Genomic DNA, 13,225 nt, shown 5'->3' with positions numbered 1-13,225 from the left:
CAAAGCCCCGCCCCGGCCCCCCGGAGGGGCTCGCAGGCCTGCGGAGACGGGATCCAGCCCCCGCCCGGCTCCCCCCAGCGACCGCCCCCTCCCCGCCCCGGCCCCGAGGTTCCTGCTGTCGCCCCGTCCCCTCCGTCGGCCGCCTTCGGGCCCCCGCGGCGCCCTGGGACGCGCGGCCGGCTAGGACGTGGGTGGGTGTGCTTGAAGGGCGGGCTGCGAGGGTGAAGGGCTTGAGAGGAAGAGGAGGTGGTGCATGTGTGTGGCCTCCTGCCCGTGCAGCCGGCGCCCTCGGTGCTCCGCGGCGCCCTGCGGTGCTTCCGGCGGGGCGGGGGCCATGCCACGGGTCGCCCGGAGGGGGGCGCCGCCGCCGCCGCCGCCGCCGCCGCCGCCGCCGCCGCCGCCGCCGCCGGTTGGTCGAGGGGGCGTTGGCGGCCAAGGGACAGACAGGAAGGCAGGCAAAAGGCCGAGGAAAAAAAGCCTACAGCACCCGGTATTCCCAGGCGGTCTCCCATCCAAGTACTAACCAGGCCCGACCCTGCTTAGCTTCCGAGATCAGACGAGATCGGGCGCGTTCAGGGTGGTATGGCCGTAGACGTCCGCGGCTGCCGCTGGGCGCCCCAAGAGCCTGCTCTGCGCCTCTCCGGGCCAGGCGCCCGCCGCTCCTCAGCCCTCCGCCCGCCCGATCGCGCCAGCCCGCCTGCATGCTCGCCTGCCGGCCCGACTGATTGATTGACTGACCGCCTCCCGCGCCACGCCCGGGGTGGCGGAGGGCGCCTGCCCCGGGCCGGGCGGGGGGGGTGGGGGCCAAGACGCCTCCCGCACCCCGGAGCGGAGGCTGTCGCCGGAGCCCGGGCGCGCTCCCGTCCCCGGCCTGGCGGGCGCGTCGCCGCCGCTCGGCTCCCCGGATGGCACGCCGCCCCACCTCGGACCGCTCACTGGCTGGGGGGGTGCCGCGGGCCGGCGCCGGCCGGCTCCGGACGACCCCTGGCCTCTCCTGTTCTTCAGCCGGCCTGGCTCAAAGCCAAGCCGGGGCCGCCCGCGCCGCCGGACCCCATCCTCGGACAGGCAGGGACACAGACACAGGTGCCCACGACAGACAGACAGACACACACACACACACACACAGACGGAGGGACACGGGCACTCGGAGCTGGGCCACAAGGCCTGTGGGGGCGAGGCAGCCACCCCGCCGGAGGGGCGCAGGCCCTGGAGCTGCCTTAGGAGCCCTGGCAGCCGCGGGCCCTGCAGCCACGGTGTCAGGGATGCCGTTCTGCCCCCATTCCTGCCCATCAGCCGAACCGCCGCGGGACCGTGTGCCTGTGTTGCGTGCGCGGCGCCCACGCCCAGGCGCGGAGCGAGTCTCTCTTGTGTCTCTTGCTGTGTTGCGCGCGGCCCTTTTCGGCATGGGTGCCGGCCGCCCCCGCGTCGCTGTGGCCTTGGCTGTTGCGGGGCCGCGGAGCGCGCAGCCCGGTGCCAACGGGGCCTGAGGCCCCGGGCGGTCGGGCCATCTGGTGTCCCGGGCCCGCGGAGCGTGGACGTCGTGGCTGAGGGCCGAAGGGACGGTGGTCCGCGGGGGAGGCAGGGCATGTCCTTCGGAGAGAAGGTGCAGGCGGGCCCGGGCCGAAGGTGGGGGGGGTTGCGGGTGGCTGGGTGGCTTGGAGGCTGGGGGCGGTGCCAGGGAATTGCTAGGGGCTGGGGGCGGGCCTGGGGGCGGAGATTGGGGCGGGGCGAGGAGGGCCCGCAGGCGGGCCCGGCCCCGGCCCCGGCCCCGGCCCCCAAAGCCCCGCCCCGGCCCCGGCCCCCAAAGCCCCGCCCCGGCCCCCCGGAGGGGCTCGCAGGCCTGCGGAGACGGGATCCAGCCCCCGCCCGGCTCCCCCCAGCGACCGCCCCCTCCCCGCCCCGGCCCCGAGGTTCCTGCTGTCGCCCCGTCCCCTCCGTCGGCCGCCTTCGGGCCCCCGCGGCGCCCTGGGACGCGCGGCCGGCTAGGACGTGGGTGGGTGTGCTTGAAGGGCGGGCTGCGAGGGTGAAGGGCTTGAGAGGAAGAGGAGGTGGTGCATGTGTGTGGCCTCCTGCCCGTGCAGCCGGCGCCCTCGGTGCTCCGCGGCGCCCTGCGGTGCTTCCGGCGGGGCGGGGGCCATGCCACGGGTCGCCCGGAGGGGGGCGCCGCCGCCGCCGCCGCCGCCGCCGCCGCCGCCGCCGCGTTGGTCGAGGGGGCGTTGGCGGCCAAGGGACAGACAGGAAGGCAGGCAAAAGGCCGAGGAAAAAAAGCCTACAGCACCCGGTATTCCCAGGCGGTCTCCCATCCAAGTACTAACCAGGCCCGACCCTGCTTAGCTTCCGAGATCAGACGAGATCGGGCGCGTTCAGGGTGGTATGGCCGTAGACGTCCGCGGCTGCCGCTGGGCGCCCCAAGAGCCTGCTCTGCGCCTCTCCGGGCCAGGCGCCCGCCGCTCCTCAGCCCTCCGCCCGCCCGATCGCGCCAGCCCGCCTGCATGCTCGCCTGCCGGCCCGACTGATTGATTGACTGACCGCCTCCCGCGCCGCGCCCGGGGTGGCGGAGGGCGCCTGCCCCGGGCCGGGCGGGGGGGGTGGGGGCCAAGACGCCTCCCGCACCCCGGAGCGGAGGCTGTCGCCGGAGCCCGGGCGCGCTCCCGTCCCCGGCCTGGCGGGCGCGTCGCCGCCGCTCGGCTCCCCGGATGGCACGCCGCCCCACCTCGGACCGCTCACTGGCTGGGGGGGTGCCGCGGGCCGGCGCCGGCCGGCTCCGGACGACCCCTGGCCTCTCCTGTTCTTCAGCCGGCCTGGCTCAAAGCCAAGCCGGGGCCGCCCGCGCCGCCGGACCCCATCCTCGGACAGGCAGGGACACAGACACAGGTGCCCACGACAGACAGACAGACACACACACACACACACACAGACGGAGGGACACGGGCACTCGGAGCTGGGCCACAAGGCCTGTGGGGGCGAGGCAGCCACCCCGCCGGAGGGGCGCAGGCCCTGGAGCTGCCTTAGGAGCCCTGGCAGCCGCGGGCCCTGCAGCCACGGTGTCAGGGATGCCGTTCTGCCCCCATTCCTGCCCATCAGCCGAACCGCCGCGGGACCGTGTGCCTGTGTTGCGTGCGCGGCGCCCACGCCCAGGCGCGGAGCGAGTCTCTCTTGTGTCTCTTGCTGTGTTGCGCGCGGCCCTTTTCGGCATGGGTGCCGGCCGCCCCCGCGTCGCTGTGGCCTTGGCTGTTGCGGGGCCGCGGAGCGCGCAGCCCGGTGCCAACGGGGCCTGAGGCCCCGGGCGGTCGGGCCATCTGGTGTCCCGGGCCCGCGGAGCGTGGACGTCGTGGCTGAGGGCCGAAGGGACGGTGGTCCGCGGGGGAGGCAGGGCATGTCCTTCGGAGAGAAGGTGCAGGCGGGCCCGGGCCGAAGGTGGGGGGGGTTGCGGGTGGCTGGGTGGCTTGGAGGCTGGGGGCGGTGCCAGGGAATTGCTAGGGGCTGGGGGCGGGCCTGGGGGCGGAGATTGGGGCGGGGCGAGGAGGGCCCGCAGGCGGGCCCGGCCCCGGCCCCGGCCCCGGCCCCCAAAGCCCCGCCCCGGCCCCGGCCCCCAAAGCCCCGCCCCGGCCCCCCGGAGGGGCTCGCAGGCCTGCGGAGACGGGATCCAGCCCCCGCCCGGCTCCCCCCAGCGACCGCCCCCTCCCCGCCCCGGCCCCGAGGTTCCTGCTGTCGCCCCGTCCCCTCCGTCGGCCGCCTTCGGGCCCCCGCGGCGCCCTGGGACGCGCGGCCGGCTAGGACGTGGGTGGGTGTGCTTGAAGGGCGGGCTGCGAGGGTGAAGGGCTTGAGAGGAAGAGGAGGTGGTGCATGTGTGTGGCCTCCTGCCCGTGCAGCCGGCGCCCTCGGTGCTCCGCGGCGCCCTGCGGTGCTTCCGGCGGGGCGGGGGCCATGCCACGGGTCGCCCGGAGGGGGGCGCCGCCGCCGCCGCCGCCGCCGCCGCCGCCGCCGCCGCGTTGGTCGAGGGGGCGTTGGCGGCCAAGGGACAGACAGGAAGGCAGGCAAAAGGCCGAGGAAAAAAAGCCTACAGCACCCGGTATTCCCAGGCGGTCTCCCATCCAAGTACTAACCAGGCCCGACCCTGCTTAGCTTCCGAGATCAGACGAGATCGGGCGCGTTCAGGGTGGTATGGCCGTAGACGTCCGCGGCTGCCGCTGGGCGCCCCAAGAGCCTGCTCTGCGCCTCTCCGGGCCAGGCGCCCGCCGCTCCTCAGCCCTCCGCCCGCCCGATCGCGCCAGCCCGCCTGCATGCTCGCCTGCCGGCCCGACTGATTGATTGACTGACCGCCTCCCGCGCCGCGCCCGGGGTGGCGGAGGGCGCCTGCCCCGGGCCGGGCGGGGGGGGTGGGGGCCAAGACGCCTCCCGCACCCCGGAGCGGAGGCTGTCGCCGGAGCCCGGGCGCGCTCCCGTCCCCGGCCTGGCGGGCGCGTCGCCGCCGCTCGGCTCCCCGGATGGCACGCCGCCCCACCTCGGACCGCTCACTGGCTGGGGGGGTGCCGCGGGCCGGCGCCGGCCGGCTCCGGACGACCCCTGGCCTCTCCTGTTCTTCAGCCGGCCTGGCTCAAAGCCAAGCCGGGGCCGCCCGCGCCGCCGGACCCCATCCTCGGACAGGCAGGGACACAGACACAGGTGCCCACGACAGACAGACAGACACACACACACACACACACAGACGGAGGGACACGGGCACTCGGAGCTGGGCCACAAGGCCTGTGGGGGCGAGGCAGCCACCCCGCCGGAGGGGCGCAGGCCCTGGAGCTGCCTTAGGAGCCCTGGCAGCCGCGGGCCCTGCAGCCACGGTGTCAGGGATGCCGTTCTGCCCCCATTCCTGCCCATCAGCCGAACCGCCGCGGGACCGTGTGCCTGTGTTGCGTGCGCGGCGCCCACGCCCAGGCGCGGAGCGAGTCTCTCTTGTGTCTCTTGCTGTGTTGCGCGCGGCCCTTTTCGGCATGGGTGCCGGCCGCCCCCGCGTCGCTGTGGCCTTGGCTGTTGCGGGGCCGCGGAGCGCGCAGCCCGGTGCCAACGGGGCCTGAGGCCCCGGGCGGTCGGGCCATCTGGTGTCCCGGGCCCGCGGAGCGTGGACGTCGTGGCTGAGGGCCGAAGGGACGGTGGTCCGCGGGGGAGGCAGGGCATGTCCTTCGGAGAGAAGGTGCAGGCGGGCCCGGGCCGAAGGTGGGGGGGGTTGCGGGTGGCTGGGTGGCTTGGAGGCTGGGGGCGGTGCCAGGGAATTGCTAGGGGCTGGGGGCGGGCCTGGGGGCGGAGATTGGGGCGGGGCGAGGAGGGCCCGCAGGCGGGCCCGGCCCCGGCCCCGGCCCCGGCCCCCAAAGCCCCGCCCCGGCCCCGGCCCCCAAAGCCCCGCCCCGGCCCCCCGGAGGGGCTCGCAGGCCTGCGGAGACGGGATCCAGCCCCCGCCCGGCTCCCCCCAGCGACCGCCCCCTCCCCGCCCCGGCCCCGAGGTTCCTGCTGTCGCCCCGTCCCCTCCGTCGGCCGCCTTCGGGCCCCCGCGGCGCCCTGGGACGCGCGGCCGGCTAGGACGTGGGTGGGTGTGCTTGAAGGGCGGGCTGCGAGGGTGAAGGGCTTGAGAGGAAGAGGAGGTGGTGCATGTGTGTGGCCTCCTGCCCGTGCAGCCGGCGCCCTCGGTGCTCCGCGGCGCCCTGCGGTGCTTCCGGCGGGGCGGGGGCCATGCCACGGGTCGCCCGGAGGGGGGCGCCGCCGCCGCCGCCGCCGCCGCCGCCGCGTTGGTCGAGGGGGCGTTGGCGGCCAAGGGACAGACAGGAAGGCAGGCAAAAGGCCGAGGAAAAAAAGCCTACAGCACCCGGTATTCCCAGGCGGTCTCCCATCCAAGTACTAACCAGGCCCGACCCTGCTTAGCTTCCGAGATCAGACGAGATCGGGCGCGTTCAGGGTGGTATGGCCGTAGACGTCCGCGGCTGCCGCTGGGCGCCCCAAGAGCCTGCTCTGCGCCTCTCCGGGCCAGGCGCCCGCCGCTCCTCAGCCCTCCGCCCGCCCGATCGCGCCAGCCCGCCTGCATGCTCGCCTGCCGGCCCGACTGATTGATTGACTGACCGCCTCCCGCGCCGCGCCCGGGGTGGCGGAGGGCGCCTGCCCCGGGCCGGGCGGGGGGGGTGGGGGCCAAGACGCCTCCCGCACCCCGGAGCGGAGGCTGTCGCCGGAGCCCGGGCGCGCTCCCGTCCCCGGCCTGGCGGGCGCGTCGCCGCCGCTCGGCTCCCCGGATGGCACGCCGCCCCACCTCGGACCGCTCACTGGCTGGGGGGGTGCCGCGGGCCGGCGCCGGCCGGCTCCGGACGACCCCTGGCCTCTCCTGTTCTTCAGCCGGCCTGGCTCAAAGCCAAGCCGGGGCCGCCCGCGCCGCCGGACCCCATCCTCGGACAGGCAGGGACACAGACACAGGTGCCCACGACAGACAGACAGACACACACACACACACACACAGACGGAGGGACACGGGCACTCGGAGCTGGGCCACAAGGCCTGTGGGGGCGAGGCAGCCACCCCGCCGGAGGGGCGCAGGCCCTGGAGCTGCCTTAGGAGCCCTGGCAGCCGCGGGCCCTGCAGCCACGGTGTCAGGGATGCCGTTCTGCCCCCATTCCTGCCCATCAGCCGAACCGCCGCGGGACCGTGTGCCTGTGTTGCGTGCGCGGCGCCCACGCCCAGGCGCGGAGCGAGTCTCTCTTGTGTCTCTTGCTGTGTTGCGCGCGGCCCTTTTCGGCATGGGTGCCGGCCGCCCCCGCGTCGCTGTGGCCTTGGCTGTTGCGGGGCCGCGGAGCGCGCAGCCCAGTGCCAACGGGGCCTGAGGCCCCGGGCGGTCGGGCCATCTGGTGTCCCGGGCCCGCGGAGCGTGGACGTCGTGGCTGAGGGCCGAAGGGACGGTGGTCCGCGGGGGAGGCAGGGCATGTCCTTCGGAGAGAAGGTGCAGGCGGGCCCGGGCCGAAGGTGGGGGGGGTTGCGGGTGGCTGGGTGGCTTGGAGGCTGGGGGCGGTGCCAGGGAATTGCTAGGGGCTGGGGGCGGGCCTGGGGGCGGAGATTGGGGCGGGGCGAGGAGGGCCCGCAGGCGGGCCCGGCCCCGGCCCCGGCCCCGGCCCCCAAAGCCCCGCCCCGGCCCCGGCCCCCAAAGCCCCGCCCCGGCCCCCCGGAGGGGCTCGCAGGCCTGCGGAGACGGGATCCAGCCCCCGCCCGGCTCCCCCCAGCGACCGCCCCCTCCCCGCCCCGGCCCCGAGGTTCCTGCTGTCGCCCCGTCCCCTCCGTCGGCCGCCTTCGGGCCCCCGCGGCGCCCTGGGACGCGCGGCCGGCTAGGACGTGGGTGGGTGTGCTTGAAGGGCGGGCTGCGAGGGTGAAGGGCTTGAGAGGAAGAGGAGGTGGTGCATGTGTGTGGCCTCCTGCCCGTGCAGCCGGCGCCCTCGGTGCTCCGCGGCGCCCTGCGGTGCTTCCGGCGGGGCGGGGGCCATGCCACGGGTCGCCCGGAGGGGGGCGCCGCCGCCGCCGCCGCCGCCGCCGCCGCCGCCGCCGCCGCCGCGTTGGTCGAGGGGGCGTTGGCGGCCAAGGGACAGACAGGAAGGCAGGCAAAAGGCCGAGGAAAAAAAGCCTACAGCACCCGGTATTCCCAGGCGGTCTCCCATCCAAGTACTAACCAGGCCCGACCCTGCTTAGCTTCCGAGATCAGACGAGATCGGGCGCGTTCAGGGTGGTATGGCCGTAGACGTCCGCGGCTGCCGCTGGGCGCCCCAAGAGCCTGCTCTGCGCCTCTCCGGGCCAGGCGCCCGCCGCTCCTCAGCCCTCCGCCCGCCCGATCGCGCCAGCCCGCCTGCATGCTCGCCTGCCGGCCCGACTGATTGATTGACTGACCGCCTCCCGCGCCGCGCCCGGGGTGGCGGAGGGCGCCTGCCCCGGGCCGGGCGGGGGGGGTGGGGGCCAAGACGCCTCCCGCACCCCGGAGCGGAGGCTGTCGCCGGAGCCCGGGCGCGCTCCCGTCCCCGGCCTGGCGGGCGCGTCGCCGCCGCTCGGCTCCCCGGATGGCACGCCGCCCCACCTCGGACCGCTCACTGGCTGGGGGGGTGCCGCGGGCCGGCGCCGGCCGGCTCCGGACGACCCCTGGCCTCTCCTGTTCTTCAGCCGGCCTGGCTCAAAGCCAAGCCGGGGCCGCCCGCGCCGCCGGACCCCATCCTCGGACAGGCAGGGACACAGACACAGGTGCCCACGACAGACAGACAGACACACACACACACACACACAGACGGAGGGACACGGGCACTCGGAGCTGGGCCACAAGGCCTGTGGGGGCGAGGCAGCCACCCCGCCGGAGGGGCGCAGGCCCTGGAGCTGCCTTAGGAGCCCTGGCAGCCGCGGGCCCTGCAGCCACGGTGTCAGGGATGCCGTTCTGCCCCCATTCCTGCCCATCAGCCGAACCGCCGCGGGACCGTGTGCCTGTGTTGCGTGCGCGGCGCCCACGCCCAGGCGCGGAGCGAGTCTCTCTTGTGTCTCTTGCTGTGTTGCGCGCGGCCCTTTTCGGCATGGGTGCCGGCCGCCCCCGCGTCGCTGTGGCCTTGGCTGTTGCGGGGCCGCGGAGCGCGCAGCCCGGTGCCAACGGGGCCTGAGGCCCCGGGCGGTCGGGCCATCTGGTGTCCCGGGCCCGCGGAGCGTGGACGTCGTGGCTGAGGGCCGAAGGGACGGTGGTCCGCGGGGGAGGCAGGGCATGTCCTTCGGAGAGAAGGTGCAGGCGGGCCCGGGCCGAAGGTGGGGGGGGTTGCGGGTGGCTGGGTGGCTTGGAGGCTGGGGGCGGTGCCAGGGAATTGCTAGGGGCTGGGGGCGGGCCTGGGGGCGGAGATTGGGGCGGGGCGAGGAGGGCCCCGGCCCCGGCCCCGGCCCCCAAAGCCCCGCCCCGGCCCCGGCCCCCAAAGCCCCGCCCCGGCCCCCCGGAGGGGCTCGCAGGCCTGCGGAGACGGGATCCAGCCCCCGCCCGGCTCCCCCCAGCGACCGCCCCCTCCCCGCCCCGGCCCCGAGGTTCCTGCTGTCGCCCCGTCCCCTCCGTCGGCCGCCTTCGGGCCCCCGCGGCGCCCTGGGACGCGCGGCCGGCTAGGACGTGGGTGGGTGTGCTTGAAGGGCGGGCTGCGAGGGTGAAGGGCTTGAGAGGAAGAGGAGGTGGTGCATGTGTGTGGCCTCCTGCCCGTGCAGCCGGCGCCCTCGGTGCTCCGCGGCGCCCTGCGGTGCTTCCGGCGGGGCGGGGGCCATGCCACGGGTCGCCCGGAGGGGGGCGCCGCCGCCGCCGCCGCCGCCGCCGCCGCCGCCGCCGCCGCCGCGTTGGTCGAGGGGGCGTTGGCGGCCAAGGGACAGACAGGAAGGCAGGCAAAAGGCCGAGGAAAAAAAGCCTACAGCACCCGGTATTCCCAGGCGGTCTCCCATCCAAGTACTAACCAGGCCCGACCCTGCTTAGCTTCCGAGATCAGACGAGATCGGGCGCGTTCAGGGTGGTATGGCCGTAGACGTCCGCGGCTGCCGCTGGGCGCCCCAAGAGCCTGCTCTGCGCCTCTCCGGGCCAGGCGCCCGCCGCTCCTCAGCCCTCCGCCCGCCCGATCGCGCCAGCCCGCCTGCATGCTCGCCTGCCGGCCCGACTGATTGATTGACTGACCGCCTCCCGCGCCGCGCCCGGGGTGGCGGAGGGCGCCTGCCCCGGGCCGGGCGGGGGGGGTGGGGGCCAAGACGCCTCCCGCACCCCGGAGCGGAGGCTGTCGCCGGAGCCCGGGCGCGCTCCCGTCCCCGGCCTGGCGGGCGCGTCGCCGCCGCTCGGCTCCCCGGATGGCACGCCGCCCCACCTCGGACCGCTCACTGGCTGGGGGGGTGCCGCGGGCCGGCGCCGGCCGGCTCCGGACGACCCCTGGCCTCTCCTGTTCTTCAGCCGGCCTGGCTCAAAGCCAAGCCGGGGCCGCCCGCGCCGCCGGACCCCATCCTCGGACAGGCAGGGACACAGACACAGGTGCCCACGACAGACAGACAGACACACACACACACACACACAGACGGAGGGACACGGGCACTCGGAGCTGGGCCACAAGGCCTGTGGGGGCGAGGCAGCCACCCCGCCGGAGGGGCGCAGGCCCTGGAGCTGCCTTAGGAGCCCTGGCAGCCGCGGGCCCTGCAGCCACGGTGTCAGGGATGCCGTTCTGCCCCCATTCCTGCCCATCAGCCGAACCGCCGCGGGACCGTGTGCCTGTGTTGCGTGCGCGGCGCCCACGCCCAGGCGCGGAGCGAGTCTCTCTTGTGTCTCTTGCTGTGTTGCGCGCGGCCCTTTTCGGCATGGGTGCCGGCCGCCCCCGCGTCGCTGTGGCCTTGGCTGTTGCGGGGCCGCGGAGCGCGCAGCCCGGTGCCAACGGGGCCTGAGGCCCCGGGCGGTCGGGCCATCTGGTGTCCCGGGCCCGCGGAGCGTGGACGTCGTGGCTGAGGGCCGAAGGGACGGTGGTCCGCGGGGGAGGCAGGGCATGTCCTTCGGAGAGAAGGTGCAGGCGGGCCCGGGCCGAAGGTGGGGGGGGTTGCGGGTGGCTGGGTGGCTTGGAGGCTGGGGGCGGTGCCAGGGAATTGCTAGGGGCTGGGGGCGGGCCTGGGGGCGGAGATTGGGGCGGGGCGAGGAGGGCCCCGGCCCCGGCCCCGGCCCCCAAAGCCCCGCCCCGGCCCCGGCCCCCAAAGCCCCGCCCCGGCCCCCCGGAGGGGCTCGCAGGCCTGCGGAGACGGGATCCAGCCCCCGCCCGGCTCCCCCCAGCGACCGCCCCCTCCCCGCCCCGGCCCCGAGGTTCCTGCTGTCGCCCCGTCCCCTCCGTCGGCCGCCTTCGGGCCCCCGCGGCGCCCTGGGACGCGCGGCCGGCTAGGACGTGGGTGGGTGTGCTTGAAGGGCGGGCTGCGAGGGTGAAGGGCTTGAGAGGAAGAGGAGGTGGTGCATGTGTGTGGCCTCCTGCCCGTGCAGCCGGCGCCCTCGGTGCTCCGCGGCGCCCTGCGGTGCTTCCGGCGGGGCGGGGGCCATGCCACGGGTCGCCCGGAGGGGGGCGCCGCCGCCGCCGCCGCCGCCGCCGCCGCCGCCGCCGCCGCCGCGTTGGTCGAGGGGGCGTTGGCGGCCAAGGGACAGACAGGAAGGCAGGCAAAAGGCCGAGGAAAAAAAGCCTACAGCACCCGGTATTCCCAGGCGGTCTCCCATCCAAGTACTAACCAGGCCCGACCCTGCTTAGCTTCCGAGATCAGACGAGATCGGGCGCGTTCAGGGTGGTATGGCCGTAGACGTCCGCGGCTGCCGCTGGGCGCCCCAAGAGCCTGCTCTGCGCCTCTCCGGGCCAGGCGCCCGCCGCTCCTCAGCCCTCCGCCCGCCCGATCGCGCCAGCCCGCCTGCATGCTCGCCTGCCGGCCCGACTGATTGATTGACTGACCGCCTCCCGCGCCACGCCCGGGGTGGCGGAGGGCGCCTGCCCCGGGCCGGGCGGGGGGGGTGGGGGCCAAGACGCCTCCCGCACCCCGGAGCGGAGGCTGTCGCCGGAGCCCGGGCGCGCTCCCGTCCCCGGCCTGGCGGGCGCGTCGCCGCCGCTCGGCTCCCCGGATGGCACGCCGCCCCACCTCGGACCGCTCACTGGCTGGGGGGGTGCCGCGGGCCGGCGCCGGCCGGCTCCGGACGACCCCTGGCCTCTCCTGTTCTTCAGCCGGCCTGGCTCAAAGCCAAGCCGGGGCCGCCCGCGCCGCCGGACCCCATCCTCGGACAGGCAGGGACACAGACACAGGTGCCCACGACAGACAGACAGACACACACACACACACACACAGACGGAGGGACACGGGCACTCGGAGCTGGGCCACAAGGCCTGTGGGGGCGAGGCAGCCACCCCGCCGGAGGGGCGCAGGCCCTGGAGCTGCCTTAGGAGCCCTGGCAGCCGCGGGCCCTGCAGCCACGGTGTCAGGGATGCCGTTCTGCCCCCATTCCTGCCCATCAGCCGAACCGCCGCGGGACCGTGTGCCTGTGTTGCGTGCGCGGCGCCCACGCCCAGGCGCGGAGCGAGTCTCTCTTGTGTCTCTTGCTGTGTTGCGCGCGGCCCTTTTCGGCATGGGTGCCGGCCGCCCCCGCGTCGCTGTGGCCTTGGCTGTTGCGGGGCCGCGGAGCGCGCAGCCCGGTGCCAACGGGGCCTGAGGCCCCGGGCGGTCGGGCCATCTGGTGTCCCGGGCCCGCGGAGCGTGGACGTCGTGGCTGAGGGCCGAAGGGACGGTGGTCCGCGGGGGAGGCAGGGCATGTCCTTCGGAGAGAAGGTGCAGGCGGGCCCGGGCCGAAGGTGGGGGGGGTTGCGGGTGGCTGGGTGGCTTGGAGGCTGGGGGCGGTGCCAGGGAATTGCTAGGGGCTGGGGGCGGGCCTGGGGGCGGAGATTGGGGCGGGGCGAGGAGGGCCCCGGCCCCGGCCCCGGCCCCCAAAGCCCCGCCCCGGCCCCGGCCCCCAAAGCCCCGCCCCGGCCCCCCGGAGGGGCTCGCAGGCCTGCGGAGACGGGATCCAGCCCCCGCCCGGCTCCCCCCAGCGACCGCCCCCTCCCCGCCCCGGCCCCGAGGTTCCTGCTGTCGCCCCGTCCCCTCCGTCGGCCGCCTTCGGGCCCCCGCGGCGCCCTGGGACGCGCGGCCGGCTAGGACGTGGGTGGGTGTGCTTGAAGGGCGGGCTGCGAGGGTGAAGGGCTTGAGAGGAAGAGGAGGTGGTGCATGTGTGTGGCCTCCTGCCCGTGCAGCCGGCGCCCTCGGTGCTCCGCGGCGCCCTGCGGTGCTTCCGGCGGGGCGGGGGCCATGCCACGGGTCGCCCGGAGGGGGGCGCCGCCGCCGCCGCCGCCGCCGCCGCCGCCGCCGCCGCCGCCGCGTTGGTCGAGGGGGCGTTGGCGGCCAAGGGACAGACAGGAAGGCAGGCAAAAGGCCGAGGAAAAAAAGCCTACAGCACCCGGTATTCCCAGGCGGTCTCCCATCCAAGTACTAACCAGGCCCGACCCTGCTTAGCTTCCGAGATCAGACGAGATCGGGCGCGTTCAGGGTGGTATGGCCGTAGACGTCCGCGGCTGCCGCTGGGCGCCCCAAGAGCCTGCTCTGCGCCTCTCCGGGCCAGGCGCCCGCCGCTCCTCAGCCCTCCGCCCGCCCGATCGCGCCAGCCCGCCTGCATGCTCGCCTGCCGGCCCGACTG

General features: G+C 76.2%; 8 non-coding genes across 8 annotated transcripts; all 8 read right to left on the bottom strand.

Moving 5' to 3' along the window:
• Positions 1-475: 475 nt before the first annotated feature.
• LOC140596862 (5S ribosomal RNA) lies at positions 476-594 on the bottom strand. The gene has a single exon (XR_011998733.1). It is a non-coding gene; the product is annotated as a 5S ribosomal RNA (ribosomal RNA).
• A 1,672-nt stretch (positions 595-2,266) lies between these two features.
• Positions 2,267-2,385, bottom strand: LOC140596860 (5S ribosomal RNA). Its single transcript, XR_011998731.1, has one exon. It is a non-coding gene; the product is annotated as a 5S ribosomal RNA (ribosomal RNA).
• A 1,672-nt stretch (positions 2,386-4,057) lies between these two features.
• On the bottom strand, positions 4,058-4,176 carry LOC140596859 (5S ribosomal RNA). The gene has a single exon (XR_011998730.1). It is a non-coding gene; the product is annotated as a 5S ribosomal RNA (ribosomal RNA).
• A 1,663-nt stretch (positions 4,177-5,839) lies between these two features.
• On the bottom strand, positions 5,840-5,958 carry LOC140596858 (5S ribosomal RNA). The gene has a single exon (XR_011998729.1). It is a non-coding gene; the product is annotated as a 5S ribosomal RNA (ribosomal RNA).
• A 1,678-nt stretch (positions 5,959-7,636) lies between these two features.
• On the bottom strand, positions 7,637-7,755 carry LOC140596857 (5S ribosomal RNA). Its single transcript, XR_011998728.1, has one exon. It is a non-coding gene; the product is annotated as a 5S ribosomal RNA (ribosomal RNA).
• A 1,661-nt stretch (positions 7,756-9,416) lies between these two features.
• On the bottom strand, positions 9,417-9,535 carry LOC140596856 (5S ribosomal RNA). The gene has a single exon (XR_011998727.1). It is a non-coding gene; the product is annotated as a 5S ribosomal RNA (ribosomal RNA).
• Positions 9,536-11,196: 1,661 nt separating this feature from the next.
• On the bottom strand, positions 11,197-11,315 carry LOC140596855 (5S ribosomal RNA). Its single transcript, XR_011998726.1, has one exon. It is a non-coding gene; the product is annotated as a 5S ribosomal RNA (ribosomal RNA).
• Positions 11,316-12,976: 1,661 nt separating this feature from the next.
• On the bottom strand, positions 12,977-13,095 carry LOC140596854 (5S ribosomal RNA). The gene has a single exon (XR_011998725.1). It is a non-coding gene; the product is annotated as a 5S ribosomal RNA (ribosomal RNA).
• Positions 13,096-13,225: the final 130 nt, after the last annotated feature.

This window comes from Vulpes vulpes, unplaced genomic scaffold, assembly GCF_048418805.1.
Source record: "Vulpes vulpes isolate BD-2025 unplaced genomic scaffold, VulVul3 u000000749, whole genome shotgun sequence".
Taxonomy (NCBI): domain Eukaryota; kingdom Metazoa; phylum Chordata; class Mammalia; order Carnivora; family Canidae; genus Vulpes; species Vulpes vulpes.
The sequence above is the reverse complement of the archived record's forward strand: the minus strand, read 5'-3'. Positions and strand labels throughout refer to the sequence as shown.